This window comes from Gorilla gorilla, chromosome 18, assembly GCF_029281585.2.
Source record: "Gorilla gorilla gorilla isolate KB3781 chromosome 18, NHGRI_mGorGor1-v2.1_pri, whole genome shotgun sequence".
Lineage (NCBI taxonomy): Eukaryota > Metazoa > Chordata > Mammalia > Primates > Hominidae > Gorilla > Gorilla gorilla.
Genome location: NC_073242.2, coordinates 39,046,103 through 39,068,679, shown reverse-complemented (window position 1 = coordinate 39,068,679; position 22,577 = coordinate 39,046,103).

The window sequence follows — 22,577 nt, the reverse complement described above, 5'->3', positions numbered from 1 at the left end:
ACCGAATGGAATGGAATGGAATGGAATGGAATGGAATGGAAAGGAATGGAATGGAATGGAATGGAATGGAATGGAATCGAATCGAATGGAATTGAATGGAATCGAATTGAATGGAATGGAATGGAATGGAATGGAATCAACCCGAGTAGAACGGAATGGAATGGAATGGAATGGAATGGAATGGAATGGAATGGAATGGAATGGAATGGAATGGAATGGAATGGAATTCAATGGAATAGAATGGAATGGAACGGAATGGAATGGAATGGAATCGAATGGAATCGAATGGAATCGAATGGAATGGAATGGAATAGAATGGAATCAAACCGAGTAGAAAGGAATGGAATGGAATGGAATGGAATGGAATGGAATGGAATGGAATGGAATGGAATGGAATGGAATGGAATGGAATGGAATCGAATGGAATGGAATGGAATGGAATCGAATGGAATGGAATCGAATGGAATGGAATGGAATGGAATCGAATGGAATGGAATGGAATGGAATGGAATGGAATGGAATGGAATGGAATCAACCCGAGTAGAATGGAATGGATTGGAATGGAATGGAATGGAATGGAATGGAATGGAATGGAATGGAATGGAATGGAATGGAATGGAATCGAATGGAATGGAAAGGAATGGAATGGAATGGAATGGAATGGAACGAACCCGAGTAGAACGGAACAGAACGGAACGGAACAGAACAGAACGGAACGGAACGGAACGGAATGGAGTGAAATGGAAAGGAATGGAATCGAATGGAATCGAATGGACTGGAATGGAAAGAAATGGAATGGAATGGAATGGAATCGAATCGAATCGAATGGAATCGAATGGAATCGAATGGAATCGAATGGAATGGAATGGAATGGAATGGAATGGAATGGAATGGAATGGAATCAATCCGAGTAGAACGGAATGGAATGCAATGGAATGGAATGGAATGCAATGGAATGGAATTCAATGGAATAGAATGGAATGGAATGGAATTGAATGGAATGGAATGGAATGGAATCGAATGGAATTGAATGGAATCGAATGGAATGGAATGGAATAGAATGGAATTAACCCGAGTAGAACGGAATGGAATGGAATGGAATGGAATGGAATGGAATGGAATGGAATGGAACGGAACGGAACGGAACCGAACGGAATGGAACGCAACGGAACGGAACGGAACGGAACAGAAAGGAACGGAATGGAATCAACCCGAGTAGAACGGAATGGAATGGAATGGAACGGAATGGAACAGAACGGAATGGAACGGAACGGAACGGAACGGAATGGAATGGAATGAACCCGAGTAGAACGGAATGGAATGGAATTGAATGGAATGGAATGGAATGGAATGGAATGGAATCGCATCGAATCGAATGGAATCGAATGGAATCGAATGGAATGGAATGGAATGGAATGGAATGGAATGGAATGGAATGGAATGGAATGGGATCAACCCGAGTAGAATGGAATGGAACGGAACGGAACGGAATGGAACAGAACGGAACGGAATGGAATGGAATGGAATTCAACGGAATGGAATGGAATGGAATGGAATGGAATCAACCCGAGTAGAATGGAATGGATCGGAATGGATTGGAATGGAATGGAATGGAATGGAACGGAATCGAATCGAATCGAATCGAATCGAATGGAATCGAATGGAATGGAATGGAATGGAATGGAATGGAATGGAATGGAATGGAATGGAATGGAATCAACCCGAGTAGAACGGAATGGATTGGAATGGAATGGAATGGAATGGAAAGGAATGGAGTGGAATGGAATGGATTGGAATTCAATGGAATAGAATGGAATGGAAAGGAATGGAATGGAATGGAATGGAATGGAATGGAATGGAATCGAATGGAATCCAATGGAATCAAATGGAATGGAGTGGAATAGAATGGAATCAACCAGATTAGAATGGAATGGAATGGAATGGAACGGAATGGAACGAACCCGAGTAGAACGGAACTGAACGGAACGGAACGGAACGGAACGGAACGGAACCGGGTGAAAGGGAATGGAATGGAATCGAATGGAACCGAATGGAATGGAATGGAATGGAATGGAATGGAATGGAATGGAATGGAATGAAATGGAATGGAATGGAATGGAATCAACCCGAGTAGAATGGAATGGATTGGAATGGAATGGAATGGAATGGAATGGAATGGAATGGAATGGAATGGAATGGAATCGAATGGAATGGAATGGAATGGAATGGAATGGAATGGAATGGAATGGAATCAACCCGAGTAGAATGGAATGGATTGGAATGGAATGGAATGGAATGGAATGGAATGGAATGGAATGGAATCGAATCGAATGGAATGGAAAGGAATGGAATGGAATGGAATGGAATCAACCAGAGTGGAGTGGAGTGCAGTGGAGTGGAGTGGAGTGGAGTGGAGTGGAATGGAATGGAATGGAATGGAATGGAATGGAATAGAATGGAATCAACCCGAGTAGAACGGAATGGAATGGAATGGAATGGAATGGAACGGAATGGAACAGAACGGAATGGAAAGGAACGGAACAGAACGGAATGGAGTTTAATGAACCCGAGTATAGCGGAATGGAATGGAATGGAATGGAATAGAATGGAATGGAATGGAATGGAATCGAATCGAATGGAAACGAATGGAATGGAATGGAATGGAATGGAATGGAATGGAATGGAATGGAATGGAATGGAATCAACCAGAGAAGAACGGAATGGAATGGAATGGAGTGGAATGGAATGGAATGGAATGGAATGGAATGGAATAAACCCGTGTAGAATGGAATGGATTGGAATGGAATGGAATGGAATGGAATGGAATTCAATGGAATAGAATGGAATGGAATGGAATGGAATGGAATGGAATGGAATGGAATGGAATGGAATGGAATGGAATGGAATGGAATTCATTGGAATGGAATGGAATGGAATGGAATGGAATGGAATGGAATGGAAAGGAATGGAGTGGAATCGAATGGAATGGAATGGAATGGAATGGAATGGAGTGGAATAGAATGGAATCAACCCGAGTAGAACGGAAAGGAATGGAATGGTACGGAATGGAACGAACCCGAGTAGAACGGAACTGAACAGAACGGAACGGAACGGAACAGAAAGGAGTGAAATGGAATGGAATGGAATCGAATGGAACCGAATGGAATGGAATGGAATGGAATGGAATGGAATGGAATGGAATGGAATGGAATGGAATCGAATGGAATAGAATGGAATGGAATGGAATGGAATGGAATGGAATGGAATGGAATGGAATGGAATGGAATCAACCCGAGAAGAATGGAATGGAATGGAATGGAGTGGAATGGAATGGAATGGAATGGAATGGAATGGAATAAACCCGTGTAGAATGGAATGGAATTCAATGGAATAGAATGGAATGGAATGGAATTCAATGGAATAGAATGGAATGGAATGGAATGGAATGGAATGGAATGGAATGGAATGGAATGGAATGGAATTCATTGGAATGGAATGCAATGGAATGGAATGGAATGGAATGGAATGGAATGGAATGGAAAGGAATGGAGTGGAATGGAATGGAATGGAATGGAATGGAATGGAATGGAGTGGAATAGAATGGAATCAACCCGAGTAGAACGGAATGGAATGGAATGGAACGGAATGGAACGAACCCGTGTAGAACGGAACTGAACAGAACGGAACGGAACGGAACGGAACGGAGTGAAATGGAATGGAATGGAATCGAATGGAACCGAATGGAATGGAATGGAATAGAATGGAATGGAATGGAATGGAGTTCAATGGAATGGAATGGAATGGAATGGAATGGAATGGAATGGAATGGAATGGAATCAACCCGAGTAGAACGGAATGGATTGGAATGGAATGGAATGGAATGGAATGGAATGGAATGGAATGGAATGGAACGGAATGGAACAGAACGGAATGGAACGGAACGGAACGGAACGGAATGGAATGGAATGAACCCGAGTAGATCGGAAAGGAATGGAATGGAATGGAATGGAATGGAATGGAATCAACCCCAGTAGAAAGGAATGGAATGGAATGGAATGGAATGGAATGGAATGGAATGGAATGGAATGGAGTGGAATGGGATCAAATGGAATCGAATGGAATCGAATGGAATGGAATCGAATGGAATGGAATGGAATGGAATGGAATGGAATGGAATGGAATGGAATGGAATGGAATCAACCCGATTAGAACGGAATGGAAAGGAATGGAATGGAATGGAATGGAATGCAATGGAATGGAATTCAATGGAATAGAAAGGAATGGAATGGAATTGAATGGAATGGAATGGAATGGAATCAAATGGAATTGAATGGAATGGAATGGAATGGAATAGAATAGAATGGAATTAACCCGAGTAGAACGGAACGGAATGGAATGGAATGGAACGGAACGGAACGGAATGGAACCGAACGGAATGGAATGCAACGGAACGGAACGGAACGGAACGGAACGGAACGGAACGGAATGGAATGGAATCAACCCGAGTAGAACGGAATGGAATGAAATGGAACGGAATGGAACAGAACGGAATGGAACGGAACGGAACGGAACGGAATGGAATGGAATGAAACAGAGTAGAACGAAATGGAATGGAATGGAATGGAATGGAATGGAATGGAATCGAATCGAATCGAATGGAATCGAATGGAATCGAATGGAAAGGAATGGAGTGGAATGGAATGGAAGGGAATGGAATGGAATGGAATCAACCCGAGTAGAACGGAACGGAACGGAACGGAACGGAATGGAACGGAACGGAACGGAATGGAATGGAATGGAATTCAACGGAATGGAATGGAATGGAATGGAATGGAATCAACCCGAGTAGAATGGAATGGATCGGAATGGAATGGAATGGAATGGAATGAAATGGAACGGAATCGAATCGAATCAAATGGAATCGAATGGAATGGAATGGAATGGAATGGAATGGAATAGAATGGAATGGAATGGAATGGAATGGAATCAACCCGAGTAGAACGGAATGGAATGGAATGGAATGGAATGGAATGGAATGGAATGGAATGGAATGGAATCAACCCGTGTAGAATGGAATGGATTGGAATGGAATGGAATGGAATGAAATTCAATGGAATAGAATGGAATGGAAAGGAATGGAACGGAATGGAATGGAATGGAATGGAATGGAATGGAATGGAATGGAATGGAATCGCATCGAATCGAATGGAATCGAATGGAATCGAATGGAATGGAATGGAATGGAATGGAATGGAATGGAATGGAATGGGATCAACCCGAGTAGAATGGAATGGAACGGAACGGAACGGAATGGAACAGAACGGAACGGAATGGAATGGAATGGAATTCAACGGAATGGAATGGAATGGAATGGAATGGAATCAACCCGAGTAGAATGGAATGGATCGGAATGGATTGGAATGGAATGGAATGGAATGGAACGGAATCGAATCGAATCGAATGGAATCGAATGGAATGGAATGGAATGGAATGGAATGGAATGGAATGGAATGGAATGGAATGGAATGGAATCAACCCGAGTAGAACGGAATGGATTGGAATGGAATGGAATGGAATGGAAAGGAATGGAGTGGAATGGAATGGATTGGAATTCAATGGAATAGAATGGAATGGAAAGGAATGGAATGGAATGGAATGGAATGGAATCGAATGGAATCCAATGGAATCAAATGGAATGGAGTGGAATAGAATGGAATCAACCAGATTAGAATAGAATGGAATGGAATGGAACGGAATGGAACGAACCCGAGTAGAACGGAACTGAACGGAACGGAACGGAACGGAACGGAACGGAACCGGGTGAAAGGGAATGGAATGGAATCGAATGGAACCGAATGGAATGGAATGGAATGGAATGGAATGGAATGGAATGGAATGGAATGGAATGGAATGGAATCAACCCGAGTAGAATGGAATGGATTGGAATGGAATGGAATGGAATCGAATGGAATGGAATGGAATGGAATGGAATGGAATGGAATCGAATGGAATGGAATGGAATGGAATGGAATGGAATGGAATGGAATCAACCCGAGTAGAATGGAATGGATTGGAATGGAATGGAATGGAATGGAATGGAATGGAATGGAATGGAATGGAATGGAATCGAATCGAATGGAATGGAAAGGAATGGAATGGAATGGAATGGAATCAACCAGAGTGGAGTGGAGTGCAGTGGAGTGGAGTGGAGTGGAGTGGAGTGGAATGGAATGGAATGGAATGGAATGGAATGGAATGGAATGGAATGGAATAGAATGGAATCCACCCGAGTAGAACGGAATGGAATGGAATGGAATGGAATGGAACGGAATGGAACAGAACGGAATGGAAAGGAACGGAACAGAACGGAATGGAGTTTAATGAACCCGAGTATAGCGGAATGGAATGGAATGGAATGGAATAGAATGGAATGGAATGGAATGGAATCGAATCGAATGGAATCGAATGGAATGGAATGGAATGGAATGGAATGGAATGGAATGGCATCAACCCGAGAAGAACGGAATGGAATGGAATGGAGTGGAATGGAATGGAATGGAATGGAATGGAATGGAATAAACCCGTGTAGAATGGAATGGATTGGAATGGAATGGAATGGAATGGAATGGAATTCAATGGAATAGAATGGAATGGAATGGAATGGAATGGAATGGAATGGAATGGAATGGAATGGAATGGAATGGAATGGAATGGAATTCATTGGAATGGAATGGAATGGAATGGAATGGAATGGAATGGAATGGAATGGAATGGAATGGAAAGGAATGGAGTGGAATCGAATGGAATGGAATGGAATGGAATGGAATGGAGTGGAATAGAATGGAATCAACCCGAGTAGAACGGAATGGAATGGAATGGTACGGAATGGAACGAACCCGAGTAGAACGGAACTGAACAGAACGGAACGGAACGGAACAGAACGGAGTGAAATGGAATGGAATGGAATCGAATGGAACCGAATGGAATGGAATGGAATGGAATGGAATGGAATGGAATGGAATGGAATGGAATCAACCCGAGTAGAATGGAATGGATTGGAATGGAATGGAATGGAATGGAATCGAATGGAATAGAATGGAATGGAATGGAATGGAATGGAATGGAATGGAATGGAATGGAATGGAGTGGAATGGAATGGAATGGAATCAACCCGAGTGGAGTGGAGTGGAGTGGAGTGGAGTGCAGTGGAGTGGAGTGGAGTGGAATGGAATGGAATGGAATGGAATGGAATGGAATGGAATAGAATGGAATCAACCCGAGTAGAATGGAATGGAATGGAATGGAATGGAACGGAATGGAACAGAACGGAATGGAAAGGAACAGAACAGAACGGAATGGAGTTTAATGAACCCGAGTAGAACGGAATGGAATGGAATGGAATGGAATGGAATGGAATGGAATGGAATCGAATCGAATCGAATGGAATCGAATGGAATGGAATGGAATGGAATGGAATGGAATGGAATGGAATGGAATGGAATGGAATCAACCCGAGAAGAATGGAATGGAATGGAATGGAGTGGAATGGAATGGAATGGAATGGAATGGAATGGAATAAACCCGTGTAGAAAGGAATGGATTGGAATGGAATGGAATGGAATGGAATGGAATTCAATGGAATAGAATGGTATGGAATGGAATTCAATGGAATAGAATGGAATGGAATGGAATGGAATGGAATGGAATGGAATGGAATGGAATGGAATGGAATGGAATGGAATGGAATGGAATTCATTGGAATGGAATGGAATGGAATGGAATGGAATGGAATGGAATGGAATGGAAAGGAATGGAGTGGAATCGAATGGAATGGAATGGAATGGAATGGAATGGAGTGGAGTAGAATGGAATCAACCCGAGTAGAACGGAATGGAATGGAATGGAACGGAATGGAACGAACCCGTGTAGAACGGAACTGAACAGAACGGAACGGAACGGAACGGAACGGAGTGAAATGGAATGGAATGGAATCGAATGGAACCGAATGGAATGGAATGGAATAGAATGGAATGGAATGGAATGGAGTTCAATGGAATGGAATGGAATGGAATGGAATGGAATGGAATGGAATGGAATGGAATGGAATCAACCCGAGTAGAACGGAATGGATTGGAATGGAATGGAATGGAATGGAATGGAATGGAATGGAATGGAATGGAACGGAATGGAACAGAACGGAATGGAACGGAACGGAACGGAACGGAATGGAATGGAATGAACCCGAGTAGAACGGAATGGAATGGAATGGAATGGAATGGAATGGAATGGAATGGAATGGAATCAACCCCAGTAGAAAGGAATGGAATGGAATGGAATGGAATGGAATGGAATGGAATGGAATGGAATGGAATGGAATGGAATGGAATGGAATGGAGTGGAATGGGATCAAATGGAATCGAATGGAATCGAATGGAATGGAATCGAATGGAATGGAATGGAATGGAATGGAATGGAATGGAATGGAATGGAATGGAATCAACCCGATTAGAACGGAATGGAATGGAATGGAATGGAATGGAATGGAATGCAATGGAATGGAATTCAATGGAATAGAAAGGAATGGAATGGAATTGAATGGAATGGAATGGAATGGAATCGAATGGAATTGAATGGAATGGAATGGAATTAACCCGAGTAGAACGGAACGGAATGGAATGGAATGGAACGGAACGGAACAGAACGGAACCGAACGGAATGGAATGCAACGGAACGGAACGGAACGAAACGGAACGGAACGGAACGGAATGGAATGGAATCAACCCGAGTAGAACGGAATTGAAAGAAATGGAACGGAATGGAACAGAACGGAATGGAACGGAACAGAACGGAACGGAATGGAATGGAATGAACCAGAGTAGAACGGAATGGAATGGAATGGAATGGAATGGAATGGAATGGAATCGAATCGAATCGAATGGAATCGAATGGAATGGAATGGAATGGAATGGAATGGAATGGAATGGAATGGAATGGAATGGAATGGAATGGAATCAACCCGAGTAGAACGGAACGGAACGGAACGGAACGGAATGGAACGGAACGGAACGGAATGGAATGGAATGGAATTCAACGGAATGGAATGGAATGGAATGGAATGGAATCAACCCGAGTAGAATGGAATGGATCGGAATGGAATGGAATGGAATGGAATGAAATGGAACGGAATCGAATCGAATCAAATGGAATCGAATGGAATGGAATGGAATGGAATGGAATGGAATAGAATGGAATGGAATGGAATGGAATGGAATCAACCCGAGTAGAACGGAATGGAATGGAATGGAATGGAATGGAATGGAATGGAATGGAATGGAATCAACCCGTGTAGAATGGAATGGATTGGAATGGAATGGAATGGAATGAAATTCAATGGAATAGAATGGAATGGAAAGGAATGGAACGGAATGGAATGGAATGGAATTCAATGGAATAGAATGCAATGGAATGGAATGGAATGGAATGGAATGGAATCGAATGGAATCGAATGGAATCGAATGGAATGGAGTGGAATAGAATGGAATGGAATGGAATGGAATGGAATCTACCCGAGTAGAACGGAATGGAATGGAATGGAATGGAATGGAATGGAATGGAATGGAATGGAATGGAATGGAATGGAATGGAATTCAATGGAATAGAATAGAATGGAACGGAATAGAATAGAATGGAATGGAATGGAATGGAATGGAATGGAATGGAATGGAATGGAATCGAATGGAATTGAATGGAATCGAATGGAATGGAATGGAATAGAATAGAATCAACTCGAGTAGAACGGAATGGAATGGAATGGAATGGAATGGAATGGAATGGAATGGAATGGAATGGAATGGAATTCAATGGAATAGAATGGCATGGAATGGAATGGAATGGAATGGAATGGAATGGAATGGAATGGAATGGAATGGAATCAACCCGTGTAGAATGGAATGGATTGGAATGGAATGGAATGGAATGGAATTCAATGGAATAGAATGGAATGGAATGGAATGGAATGGAATGGAATGGAATGGAATGGAATTCAATGGAATGGAATGGAATGAAATGGAATGGAATGGAATGGAATGGAATGGAATGGAATTCAATGGAATGGAATGGAATGGAATGGAATGGAATGGAATGGAATCGAATGGAATCGAATGGAATCAAAAGGAATGGAGTGGAATAGAATGGAGTCAACCCGAGTAGAACGGAACTGAACGGAATGGAACGGAACGGAACGGAACGGAACGGAGTGAAATGGAATGGAATGGAATCGAATAGAACCGAATGGAATGGAATGGAATGGAATGGAATGGAATGGAATGGAAAGGAATGGAATGGAATGGAATGGAATGGAATGGAATCGAATCGAATGGAATTGAATGGAATCGAATTGAATGGAATGGAATGGAATGGAATGGAATCAACCCGAGTAGAACGGAATGGAATGGAATGGAATGGAATGGAATGGAATGGAATGGAATGGAATGGAATGGAATGGAATGGAATTCAATGGAATAGAATGGAATGGAACGGAATGGAATGGAATGGAATCGAATGGAATCGAATGGAATCGAATGGAATGGAATGGAATAGAATGGAATCAAACCGAGTAGAAAGGAATGGAATGGAATGGAATGGAATGGAATGGAATGGAATGGAATGGAATGGAATGGAATGGAATGGAATGGAATGGAATCGAATGGAATGGAATGGAATGGAATCGAATGGAATGGAATGGAATGGAATGGAATGGAATGGAATGGAATGGAATCAACCCGAGTAGAATGGAATGGATTGGAATGGAATGGAATGGAATGGAATGGAATGGAATGGAATGGAATGGAATGGAATCGAATGGAATGGAAAGGAATGGAATGGAATGGAATGGAATGGAACGAACCCGAGTAGAACGGAACAGAACGGAACGGAACAGAACAGAACGGAACGGAACGGAACGGAATGGAGTGAAATGGAAAGGAATGGAATCGAATGGAATCGAATGGACTGGAATGGAAAGAAATGGAATGGAATGGAATGGAATCGAATCGAATCGAATGGAATCGAATGGAATCGAATGGAATGGAATGGAATGGAATGGAATGGAATGGAATGGAATGGAATGGAATCAATCCGAGTAGAACGGAATGGAATGCAATGGAATGGAATGGAATGCAATGGAATGGAATTCAATGGAATAGAATGGAATGGAATGGAATTGAATGGAATGGAATGGAATGGAATCGAATGGAATTGAATGGAATCGAATGGAATGGAATGGAATAGAATGGAATTAACCCGAGTAGAACGGAATGGAATGGAATGGAATGGAATGGAATGGAATGGAATGGAATGGAACGGAACGGAACGGAACCGAACGGAATGGAACGCAACGGAACGGAACGGAACGGAACGGAAAGGAACGGAATGGAATCAACCCGAGTAGAACGGAATGGAATGGAATGGAACGGAATGGAACAGAACGGAATGGAACGGAACGGAACGGAACGGAATGGAATGGAATGAACCCGAGTAGAACGGAATGGAATGGAATTGAATGGAATGGAATGGAATGGAATGGAATGGAATCGCATCGAATCGAATGGAATCGAATGGAATCGAATGGAATGGAATGGAATGGAATGGAATGGAATGGAATGGAATGGGATCAACCCGAGTAGAATGGAATGGAACGGAACGGAACGGAATGGAACAGAATGGAACGGAATGGAATGGAATGGAATTCAACGGAATGGAATGGAATGGAATGGAATGGAATCAACCCGAGTAGAATGGAATGGATCGGAATGGATTGGAATGGAATGGAATGGAATGGAACGGAATCGAATCGAATCGAATCGAATCGAATGGAATCGAATGGAATGGAATGGAATGGAATGGAATGGAATGGAATGGAATGGAATGGAATCAACCCGAGTAGAACGGAATGGATTGGAATGGGATGGAATGGAATGGAAAGGAATGGAGTGGAATGGAATGGATTGGAATTCAATGGAATAGAATGGAATGGAAAGGAATGGAATGGAATGGAATGGAATGGAATGGAATGGAATCGAATGGAATCCAATGGAATCAAATGGAATGGAGTGGAATAGAATGGAATCAACCAGATTAGAATGGAATGGAATGGAATGGAACGGAATGGAACGAACCCGAGTAGAACTGAACTGAACGGAACGGAACGGAACGGAACAGAACGGAACCGGGTGAAAGGGAATGGAATGGAATCGAATGGAACCGAATGGAATGGAATGGAATGGAATGGAATGGAATGGAATGGAATGGAATGGAAAGGAATGGAATCAACCCGAGTAGAATGGAATGGATTGGAATGGAATGGAATGGAATGGAATGGAATGGAATGGAATGGAATGGAATGGAATGGAATGGAATCGAATGGAATGGAATGGAATGGAATGGAATGGAATGGAATGGAATGGAATCAACCCGAGTAGAATGGAATGGATTGGAATGGAATGGAATGGAATGGAATGGAATGGAATGGAATGGAATGGAATGGAATCGAATCGAATGGAATGGAAAGGAATGGAATGGAATGGAATGGAATCAACCAGAGTGGAGTGGAGTGCAGTGGAGTGGAGTGGAGTGGAGTGGAGTGGAATGGAATGGAATGGAATGGAATGGAATGGAATGGAATGGAATAGAATGGAATCAACCCGAGTAGAACGGAATGGAATGGAATGGAATGGAATGGAACGGAATGGAACAGAACGGAATGGAAAGGAACGGAACAGAACGGAATGGAGTTTAATGAACCCGAGTATAGCGGAATGGAATGGAATGGAATGGAATAGAATGGAATGGAATGGAATGGAATCGAATCGAATGGAAACGAATGGAATGGAATGGAATGGAATGGAATGGAATGGAATGGAATGGAATGGAATGGAATCAACCAGAGAAGAACGGAATGGAATGGAATGGAGTGGAATGGAATGGAATGGAATGGAATGGAATGCAATAAACCCGTGTAGAATGGAATGGATTGGAATGGAATGGAATGGAATGGAATGGAATTCAATGGAATAGAATGGAATGGAATGGAATGGAATGGAATGGAATGGAATGGAATGGAATGGAATGGAATGGAATGGAATTCATTGGAATGGAATGGAATGGAATGGAATGGAATGGAATGGAATGGAAAGGAATGGAGTGGAATGGAATGGAATGGAATGGAATGGAATGGAATGGAATGGAGTGGAATAGAATGGAATCAACCCGAGTAGAACGGAAAGGAATGGAATGGTACGGAATGGAACGAACCCGAGTAGAACGGAACTGAACAGAACGGAACGGAACGGAACAGAACGGAGTGAAATGGAATGGAATGGAATCGAATGGAACCGAATGGAATGGAATGGAATGGAATGGAATGGAATGGAATGGAATGGAATGGAATGGAATGGAATCGAATGGAATAGAATGGAATGGAATGGAATGGAATGGAATGGAATGGAATGGAATGGAATGGAATGGAATCAACCCGAGAAGAATGGAATGGAATGGAATGGAGTGGAATGGAATGGAATGGAATGGAATGGAATGGAATGGAATAAACCCGTGTAGAATGGAATGGAATTCAATGGAATAGAATGGAATGGAATGGAATTCAATGGAATAGAATGGAATGGAATGGAATGCAATGGAATGGAATGGAATGGAATGGAATGGAATGGAATGGAGAGGAATGGAGTGGAATCGAATGGAATGGAATGGAATGGAATGGAATGGAGTGGAATAGAATGGAATCAACCCGAGTAGAACGGAATGGAATGGAATGGAACGGAATGGAACGAACCCGTGTAGAACGGAACTGAACAGAACGGAACGGAACGGAACGGAACGGAGTGAAATGGAATGGAATGGAATCGAATGGAACCGAATGGAATGGAATGGAATAGAATGGAATGGAATGGAATGGAGTTCAATGGAATGGAATGGAATGGAATGGAATGGAATGGAATGGAATGGAATGGAATGGAATCAACCCGAGTAGAACGGAATGGATTGGAATGGAATGGAATGGAATGGAATGGAATGGAATGGAATGGAATGGAACGGAATGGAACAGAACGGAATGGAACGGAAAGGAACGGAACGGAATGGAATGGAATGAACCCGAGTAGAACGGAATGGAATGGAATGGAATGGAATGGAATGGAATGGAATGGAATGGAATCAACCCCAGTAGAAAGGAATGGAATGGAATGGAATGGAATGGAATGGAATGGAATGGAATGGAATGGAATGGAGTGGAATGGGATCAAATGGAATCGAATGGAATCGAATGGAATGGAATCGAATGGAATGGAATGGAATGGAATGGAATGGAATGGAATGGAATGGAATGGAATGGAATGGAATGGAATGGAATCAACCCGATTAGAACGGAATGGAAAGGAATGGAATGGAATGGAATGGAATGCAATGGAATGGAATTCAATGGAATAGAAAGGAATGGAATGGAATTGAATGGAATGGAATGGAATGGAATCGAATGGAATTGAATGGAATGGAATGGAATGGAATAGAATAGAATGGAATTAACCCGAGTAGAACGGAACGGAATGGAATGGAATGGAACGGAACGGAACGGAACGGAACCGAACGGAATGGAATGCAACGGAACGGAACGGAACGGAACGGAACGGAACGGAACGGAATGGAATGGAATCAACCCGAGTAGAACGGAATGGAATGAAATGGAACGGAATGGAACAGAACGGAATGGAACGGAACGGAACGGAACGGAATGGAATGGAATGAAACAGAGTAGAACGAAATGGAATGGAATGGAATTGAATGGAATGGAATGGAATCGAATCGAATCGAATGGAATCGAATGGAATCGAATGGAATGGAATGGAATGGAATGGAATGGAATGGAATGGAATGGAATGGAATGGAATGGAATGGAATCAACCCGAGTAGAACGGAACGGAACGGAACGGACCGGAATGGAACGGAACGGAACGGAATGGAATGGAATGGAATTCAACGGAATGGAATGGAATGGAATGGAATGGAATCAACCCGAGTAGAATGGAATGGATCGGAATGGAATGGAATGGAATGGAATGAAATGGAACGGAATCGAATCGAATCAAATGGAATCGAATGGAATGGAATGGAATGGAATGGAATGGAATAGAATGGAATGGAATGGAATGGAATGGAATCAACCCGTGTAGAATGGAATGGATTGGAATGGAATGGAATGGAATGAAATTCAATGGAATAGAATGGAATGGAAAGGAATGGAACGGAATGGAATGGAATGGAATGGAATGGAATGGAATGGAATGGAATCGCATCGAATCGAATGGAATCGAATGGAATCGAATGGAATGGAATGGAATGGAATGGAATGGAATGGAATGGAATGGAATGGGATCAACCCGAGTAGAATGGAATGGAACGGAACGGAACGGAATGGAACAGAACGGAACGGAATGGAATGGAATGGAATTCAACGGAATGGAATGGAATGGAATGGAATGGAATCAACCCGAGTAGAATGGAATGGATCGGAATGGATTGGAATGGAATGGAATGGAATGGAACGGAATCGAATCGAATTGAATGGAATCGAATGGAATGGAATGGAATGGAATGGAATGGAATGGAATGGAATGGAATGGAATGGAATGGAATCAACCCGAGTAGAACGGAATGGATTGGAATGGAATGGAATGGAATGGAAAGGAATGGAGTGGAATGGAATGGATTGGAATTCAATGGAATAGAATGGAATGGAAAGGAATGGAGTGGAATGGAATGGAATGGAATCGAATGGAATCCAATGGAATCAAATGGAATGGAGTGGAATAGAATGGAATCAACCAGATTAGAATAGAATGGAATGGAATGGAACGGAATGGAACGAACCCGAGTAGAACGGAACTGAACGGAACGGAACGGAACGGAACGGAACGGAACCGGGTGAAAGGGAATGGAATGGAATCGAATGGAACCGAATGGAATGGAATGGAATGGAATGGAATGGAATGGAATGGAATGGAATGGAATCAACCCGAGTAGAATGGAATGGATTGGAATGGAATGGAATGGAATCGAATGGAATGGAATGGAATGGAATGGAATGGAATGGAATGGAATGGAATGGAATAGAATGGAATCAACCCGAGTAGAACGGAATGGAATGGAATGGAATGGAATGGAACGGAATGGAACAGAACGGAATGGAAAGGAACGGAACAGAACGGAATGGAGTTTAATGAACCCGAGTATAGCGGAATGGAATGGAATGGAATGGAATAGAATGGAATGGAATGGAATGGAATCGAATCGAATGGAATCGAATGGAATGGAATGGAATGGAATGGAATGGAATGGAATGGCATCAACCCGAGAAGAACGGAATGGAATGGAATGGAGTGGAATGGAATGGAATGGAATGGAATGGAATGGAATAAACCCGTGTAGAATGGAATGGATTGGAATGGAATGGAATGGAATGGAATGGAATTCAATGGAATAGAATGGAATGGAATGGAATGGAATGGAATGGAATGGAATGGAATGGAATGGAATGGAATGGAATGGAATTCATTGGAATGGAATGGAATGGAATGGAATGGAATGGAATGGAATGGAATGGAATGGAAAGGAATGGAGTGGAATCGAATGGAATGGAATGGAATGGAATGGAATGGAGTGGAATAGAATGGAATCAACCCGAGTAGAACGGAATGGAATGGAATGGTACGGAATGGAACGAACCCGAGTAGAACGGAACTGAACACAACGGAACGAAACGGAACAGAACGGAGTGAAATGGAATTGAATGGAATCGAATGGAACCGAATGGAATGGAATGGAATGGATTGGAATGGAATGGAATGGAATGGAATCGAATGGAATAGAATGGAATGGAATGGAATGGAATGGAATGGAATGGAATGGAATGGAATGGAGTGGAATGGAATGGAATGGAATCAACCCGAGTGGAGTGGAGTGGAGTGGAGTGGAGTGCAGTGGAGTGGAGTGGAGTGGAATGGAATGGAATGGAATGGAATGGAATGGAATGGAATAGAATGGAATCAACCCGAGTAGAATGGAATGGAATGGAATGGAATGGAACGGAATGGAACAGAACGGAATGGAAAGGAACAGAACAGAACGGAATGGAGTTTAATGAACCCGAGTAGAACGGAATGGAATGGAATGGAATGGAATGGAATGGAATGGAATGGAATCGAATCGAATCGAATTTAATCGAATGGAATGGAATGGAATGGAATGGAATGGAATGGAATGGAATGGAATGGAATGGAATGGAATCAACCCGAGAAGAATGGAATGGAATGGAATGGAGTGGAATGGAATGGAATGGAATGGAATGGAATGGAATGGAATAAACCCGTGTAGAAAGGAATGGATTGGAATGGAATGGAATGGAATGGAATGGAATTCAATGGAATAGAATGGTATGGAATGGAATTCAATGGAATAGAATGGAATGGAATGGAATGGAATGGAATGGAATGGAATGGAATGGAATGGAATGGAATGGAATGGAATGGAATGGAATTCATTGGAATGGAATGGAATGGAATGGAATGGAATGGAATGGAATGGAATGGAATGGAAAGGAATGGAGTGGAATCGAATGGAATGGAATGGAATGGAATGGAATGGAGTGGAGTAGAATGGAATCAACCCGAGTAGAACGGAATGGAATGGAATGGAACGGAATGGAACGAACCCGTGTAGAACGGAACTGAACAGAACGGAACGGAACGGAACGGAACGGAGTGAAATGGAATGGAATGGAATCGAATGGAACCGAATGGAATGGAATGGAATAGAATGGAATGGAATGGAATGGAGTTCAATGGAATGGAATGGAATGGAATGGAATGGAATGGAAAGGAATGGAATGGAATGGAATGGAATGGAATCAACCCGAGTAGAACGGAATGGATTGGAATGGAATGGAATGGAATGGAATGGAATGGAATGGAATGGAATGGAACGGAATGGAACAGAACGGAATGGAACGGAACGGAACGGAACGGAATGGAATGGAATGAATCCGAGTAGAACGGAATGGAATGGAATGGAATGGAATGGAATGGAATGGAATGGAATGGAATGGAATGGAATCAACCCCAGTAGAAAGGAATGGAATGGAATGGAATGGAATGGAATGGAATGGAATGGAATGGAATGGAATGGAATGGAATGGAGTGGAATGGGATCAAATGGAATCGAATGGAATCGAATGGAATGGAATCGAATGGAATAGAATGGAATGGAATGGAATGGAATGGAATGGAATGGAATGGAATCAACCCGAATAGAACGGAATGGAATGGAATGGAATGGAATGGAATGGAATGCAATGGAATGGAATTCAATGGAATAGAAAGGAATGGAATGGAATTGAATGGAATGGAATGGAATGGAATCGAATGGAATTGAATGGAATGGAATGGAATTAACCCGAGTAGAACGGAACGGAATGGAATGGAATGGAACGGAACGGAACAGAACGGAACCGAACGGAATGGAATGCAACGGAACGGAACGGAACGAAACGGAACGGAACGGAACGGAATGGAATGGAATCAACCCGAGTAGAACGGAATTGAAAGAAATGGAACGGAATGGAACAGAACGGAATGGAACGGAACAGAACGGAACGGAATGGAATGGAATGAACCAGAGTAGAACGAAATGGAATGGAATGGAATGGAATGGAATGGAATGGAATCGAATCGAATCGAATGGAATCGAATGGAATGGAATGGAATGGAATGGAATGGAATGGAATGGAATGGAATGGAATGGAATCAACCCGAGTAGAACGGAACGGAACGGAACGGAACGGAATGGAACTGAACGGAACGGAATGGAATGGAATGGAATTCAACGGAATGGAATGGAATGGAATGGAATGGAATCAACCCGAGTAGAATGGAATGGATCGGAATGGAATGGAATGGAATGGAATGAAATGGAACGGAATCGAATCGAATCAAATGGAATCGAATGGAATGGAATGGAATGGAATGGAATGGAATAGAATGGAATGGAATGGAATGGAATGGAATCAACCCGAGTAGAACGGAATGGAATGGAATGGAATGGAATGGAATGGAATGGAATCAACCCGTGTAGAATGGAATGGATTGGAATGGAATGGAATGGAATGAAATTCAATGGAATAGAATGGAATGGAAAGGAATGGAACGGAATGGAATGGAATGGAATTCAATGGAATAGAATGCAATGGAATGGAATGGAATGGAATGGAATGGAATCGAATGGAATCGAATGGAATCGAATGGAATGGAGTGGAATAGAATGGAATGGAATGGAATGGAATGGAATCTACCCGAGTAGAACGGAATGGAATGGAATGGAATGGAATGGAATGGAATGGAATGGAATGGAATGGAATGGAATGGAATGGAATGGAATTCAATGGAATAGAATAGAATGGAACGGAATAGAATAGAATGGAATGGAATGGAATGGAATGGAATGGAATGGGATGGAATGGAATGGAATCGAATGGAATTGAATGGAATCGAATGGAATGGAATGGAATAGAATAGAATCAACTCGAGTAGAACGGAATGGAATGGAATGGAATGGAATGGAATGGAATGGAAAGGAATGGAATGGAATGGAATTCAATGGAATAGAATGGCATGGAATGGAATGGAATGGAATGGAATGGAATGGAATGGAATGGAATGGAATGGAATGGAATGGAATGGAATCAACCCGTGTAGAATGGAATGGATTGGAATGGAATGGAATGGAATGGAATTCAATGGAATAGAATGGAATGGAATGGAATGGAATGGAATGGAATGGAATGCAATGGAATGGAATGGAATGGAATGGAATTCAATGGAATAGAATGGAATGGAATGGAATGGAATGGAATGGAATGGAATGGTATGGAATGGAATCGAATGGAATCGAACGGAATCGAATGGAATGGAGTGGAATAGAATGGAATCAACCCGAGTAGAACGGAATGGAATGGAATGGAACGGAATGGAACGAACCCGAGTAGAACGGAACTGAACGTAATGGAATGGAATGGAATGGAATGGAATGGAATGGAATGGAATGGAACGGAACGGAGCAGAACGGAACCCAACGGAATGGAATGGAATGGAATGATCAACCCGAGTAGAATGGAATGGAATGGAATGGAATGGAATGGAATGGAATGGAATGGAACGAACCCGAGTAGAACGGAACGGAATGGAACGGAACGGAATGGAGTGAAATGGAATGGAATGGAATCGAATGGAATCGAATGGAATGGAACGGAATGGAATGGAATGGAATGGAATGGAATGGAATGGAATGGAATGGAATCAACCCGAGTAGAATGGAATGGATTGGAATGGAATGGAATGGAATCAAATGGAATCGAATGGAATAGAATGGAATGGAATGGAATGGAATGGAATGGAATTCACCCGAGTAGAACGGAATGGAATGGAATGGATTGGAATGGAATGGAATGGAATGGAATCAACCCGTGTAGAATGGAATGGAATGGAATGGAATGGAATGGAATGGAATGGAATGGAATGGAATGGAATGGAATGGAATGGAATCGAATGGAGTCGAATGGAATCGAATGGAATGGAGTAGAATAGAATGGAATCAACCCGAGTAGAACGGAATGGAATGGAATGGAACGGAATGGAACGAACCCGAGTACAACGGAAATGAACGGAACGGAACGGAACGGAACGGAACGGAGTGAAATGGAATGGAATGGAATCGAATGGAAAAGAATGGAATGGAATGGAATGGAATGGAATGGAATGGAATGGAATGGAATGGAATGGAATGGAATGGAATCAACCCGAGTAGAATGGAATGGGTTGGAATGGAATGGAATGGAATGGAATGGAATGGAATGGAATGCAATGGAATGGAATGGAATGGAATGGAATCAACCCGAGTGGAGTGGAGTGGAGTGGAGTGGATTGGAGTGCAGTGGTGTGGAGTGGAGGGGAGTGGAGTGGAATGGAATGGAATGGAATGGAATGGAATGGAATACAATTGAACAGAACGGAATGGAACCGAACGGAACGGAACGGAATGGAATGGAATGAACCCGAGTAGAACGGAATGGAATGGAATGGAATGGAATGGAATCGAATCGAATGGAATGGAATCGAATCGAAAGGAATCTAATGGAATCGAATGGAATGGAATGGAATGGAATGGAATCAACCCGAGTAGAACGGAATGGAATGGAATGGAATGGAATGCAATGGAATGGAATGGAATGGAATGGAATGCAATGGAATGGAATGGAATGGAATGGAGTGGAATGGAATGGAATGGAATGGAATGGAATGGAATGGAATCAACCTGAGTAGAACGGAATGGAATGGAATGGAATGGAATGGAACGGAATGGAACAGAACGGAATGGAACGGAACGGAACGGAACGGAATGGAATGGAATGAACCCGAGTAGAACGGAATTGAATGGAATGGAATGGTATGGTATGGAATGGAATGGAATGGAATCGAATCGAATGGAATGGAATGGAATGGAATAGAATAGAATCAACCCGAGTAGAACGGAATGGAATGGAATGGAATGGAACGGAACAGAACGGAATGGAGTGAAATGGAAAGGAATGGAATCGAATGGAATCGAATGGAATGGAAAGGAATGGAATGGAATGGAATGGAATGGAATGGAATGGAATGGAATGGAACGAACCCGAGTAGAACGGAACGGAACGCAACGGAACGGAACGGAATGGAGTGAAATGGAATGGAATGGAATCGAATGGAATCGAATGGAATGTAATGGAATGGAATGGAATGGAATGGAATCGAATGGAATCGAATGGAATCGAATGGAATGGAATGGAATGGAAAGGAATCAACCCGAGTAGAACGGAATGGAATGGAATGGAATGGAATGGAATGGAATGGAATGGAATCAACCCGTGCAGAATGGAATGGATTGGAATGGAATGGAATGGAATGGAATTCAATGGAATAGAATGGAATGGAATGGAATGGAATGGAATCGAATGGAATGGAATGGAATGGAATGGAATGGAATGGAATGGAATGGAATGGAATTCAATGGAATAGAATGGAATGGAATGGAATGGAATGGAATCGAAAGGAATTGAATGGAATCGAATGGAATGGAATGGAATAGAATAGAATCAACCCGAGTAGAACGGAACGGAACGGAATGGAATGGAATGGAATACAATGGAATGGAATGGAATGGAATGGAATGGAATGGAATGGAATGGAATGGAATGGAATGCAATGGAATGGAACGGAATGGAACGGAACGGAATGGAACGGAATGGAGTGAAGTGGAATGGAATGGAATGGAATGGAATCGAATGGAATGGAATGGAATGGAATGGAATGAAATGGAATGGAATGGAATGGAATGGAACGAACCCGAGTAGAACGGAACGGAACGGAACGGAACGGAATGGAGTGAAATGGAATGGAATGGAATCGAATGGAATCGAATGG